The sequence below is a fragment of the Elephantulus edwardii genome, unplaced genomic scaffold (assembly GCF_000299155.1).
Source record: "Elephantulus edwardii isolate Elephantulus edwardi_28Jun2011 unplaced genomic scaffold, EleEdw1.0 scaffold00009, whole genome shotgun sequence".
Classification (NCBI taxonomy): Eukaryota; Metazoa; Chordata; class Mammalia; order Macroscelidea; family Macroscelididae; genus Elephantulus; species Elephantulus edwardii.
In genome coordinates, this window is record NW_006399759.1 from 16968265 (window position 1) to 16971770 (window position 3506).

The following is a 3506-nucleotide window of genomic DNA, read 5'->3' on the forward strand; positions in this document are numbered from 1 at the left end:
ACAAATGTGATGACAATCATCTCCCAGTTTCACAGTCCTATTAAGGAGACTGGGCATTTAACCTCTCTTCACATTTTCCATGTGTTTGATCTTTCTTTCCCTTCTAGATGTTTGCATACAACAAACTCAGTAGCCAAACCTCTGCCTATGCCCGTATTGTAGTTCTCAGTTCTCATCCTTCTCTCTGAACCTTTGTATAAAAACCCACACACTGTGAAGTGGGGCTTTCTTGACAAATGTGACTTCTCTAATCAACTGCACCTCTGCTTCTGACCCCTCAAAACAGTGGGTTGGCAGGAATACAGAATGAAACTATTCCCAAGATCTTTCAGTGCCTAGATTGTCAGTATTTCCAAATGGATTTTCTATTCATGTTACTATGATTCTTCTGTTTTGAAAGAATAATTCTAAAGGGTAAAAAAAAAAAAACCCAACCACCACCAAAATCAGGACTAGTACTAGTAGGTTTAAGGATTATATCATTTCATCTTATGTATTAAGTCTGTAATGGAACAATCAATTGAGAAACTGGACATATGATAGCGAACACAGCATCACAGACAACCTGAGAAGTGTAGATGACACATTACTTGTTGAAATGAAAAAGATTTGAAACACTTTCTGGTAAAATTTCAAAGACTATTGCCTTCAATATGGCTTATACCACAACAAAAATAAAACAAAATATTCAAAAATGGACAAATAAACAATATCATAATAAATAGAGAAAAAACTAAAATTGTCAGACTTAATTTTACTGGACCCACAATTAATTCCCCTGGAAGTTAAACATTTTAAACATACACATACCACATGGGTAAAACTGCTGCAAAGGACCTCTTTAAAATGTTAACAAGGAAGGATGGCACTTCAAGCACTAAGATGTGCCTGTACCAATAAGAGGTATTTTCTATAGTCTCAAATATGTGGTACTAGTACAATGACAGACACATAGACCAAAGGAACAGAATTTAAAACCCATAAATTAGCCCACCTACAACAAATAAGTTTGTCCCAGAGAGGGTGATGCCAGGCTGCTTCTTGGAGGCAAGGATTCTGAAGCTTCATCTGACATACTTTGGACACGTTGCAAGGAGGGACCAGTCCTTGCAGAGGGATGTCATGCTTGGGAGGGTGGAGGGACAGCATAGGGGAGGAAGACTCTCTCCTGAGGTGGACTGATTCAGTGACTAGGGTAATATGGATAGGTGTGTCAGAGATGATAAGATTGGCAAGTGACAGAGCAGGGTTTAGGACTGTTGTACATAGGGTCTCTATGAATCGCAGGTGACTCAACAGCAAGTAATAACAACAAACCTACAATCAACTGGTATTTAACAAGGAAACAAAATCTATCAAATGGGAAAATGACAACCTCTTCAACAAATAGGGATGGTGAAATTGAACATCTATCTACCTGCAGAAAGCTGAAACAGGCTCCACATTTCATAGTATACAGAAAAATCAACTCAAGGTGTATCAGAGACCTAGGGGTAAAGCCCAAACCCATAAAGATCATAAGAGACACAATGTGACTAAACTTAGAAACCCTAGCTTATGGTATCAATAAATAGGCTAGCAAATACAGCCAGAAATGCACAACTAGGAGAAAATAACATTGACTAATGGGATTTTCTAAAGATTATGGATTGCCAGAAATGTGAACAAATCTGTCTTAGAAGAAATACAGTCAGATTGATTTTAGAAGTGAGCAAAATAAAATTTTGTTTTAAGTACTTTAAGCATGTTGCCAAGGAGGGCCAGTCCCTGGAGAAGGATATCAATGTTGGGGGGTGAGGAGGGGAAGAGAGACAGCAAAAAAAAAAAAATAAAGACCCTCAATAAAATAGGTTGACACAGTGCCTACACAACGCACTCCAAATATCACAGTAATTGTGAAGATGGTGCAGTACCAGGCAGCATTCCCTGGTTAATAGGATGGCTAAAAGTCAGAAACAACTGAACAGCAACTGACAACAAGAACAACAATCTTAAATAGAGATGATGAAGCCTAAAATGTTAATGGGTAAAACATACAAGAGGTGAGGGAGGAGGAGGAAACAAGAATACAAGGGGTTATAAATGGAATAGTGGACTACTGTGACACTGATGTGCCAAACGTGGTAATGGTTACCCATGGTGGACAGTGTTTGCTGGAGCTTCCCGACTAAATCAAGCCTGGAAGCAGGAGCTTCTGAAATGGCTTGCCTCTGGAAACTCTATGTACGAACAGTGCGCAAGCCTTTCCTTCATAGGGTCGCTATGAGTCATCTACGACTTGACGGCACCAAGCAAGAACAAATTGAATAGTTGGTGCAGATGTTTCCTAAAAATAAAGAAGAGAAGTTTGACATAGGGGATAATATATAAAATATTCATGTTGATTCTGTTTGGTGATCATCTCATGACAGCCTAGTAGGCAATCGAAGTCTGAATCTCAGAGACCTATGCCCTGAAGACAAAAAGCTATCAGTATACGTTGTTGTTCTTGTTGTTAGGTGCTATCAAGTTGAATATAACTCATAGCAACCCCATGAACAATGTATCTAAATCCTGTCCTATCCTGTACCATCCACATCATCTCCAGTATTTTTAAGCTCTTTGCTGCAGTCATAGTGTCTATCTATCTCATTACAGGTCTTCCTTTCTTTCAATGTCCCTCTATCTTTGCAAGCATCATATCCCTTTCCAAGGAACAGCCTGTTACTAGGGTAACATGCCCAAAATACATGAGATGAAGTTTTGCCATCCTTGCCTCCAAGAATGACTGTGGATGCACTTTTTCCAAGACATATTGTTTCTTTGGCAATTCATGTGATGTTCAGAGCTCTTCTCCAACACCACAACTTAAAGGCATCAATTTTTTGTTCTCTTTTCCTTATTCATTGTCCAGCTTTCAGATGCACAGCAAGTGACTGAAAAAGTCGAAGCCTGCAGCAGGTATACCTTCATCTTCAAACTGACATCATTGCACCTCAGTAATATGGAGAAATCCTTGACAGCAGACTTATCCAACACTCTTCTCATCTCCTGACTGCTGGTTCTGAGGGTGTTGATTGTAAATACAAGTAAGATGAAATCAGTGGCAACTTCAACCTTTTCTTCATCTATTATGATGTTGCTTTTTGGTACAATGGTGAAGAGTTTTGTTTTCTTGATGCTGAGATTCAATCCATACTGAAGTATTTTGTCCTCTACAGTAAGTGGTTTGGGTCCTCCTCACTTTCAGCAAACAAGGTTCTGTTATCTGCATTGCAGAGATTATTGATGAGTTTTCCTCCAAACCTGATGCCACATTTTTCTTCATTGAATCTGAATTCTCAAATTATTTGTTCAGTACACATATTGAATAGATATGGAGAAAGGATACAACCCTGACCACACCTTTCCTGACTTTAAGTCATCTAATGTTTCCTTAATCTATTGTGACAACAATTTCTTGGTCCAGGTCTAGATTTCACATGAGCACAATTAAGTGTTCTGGGATTCCCATTCGTTTCAACTTT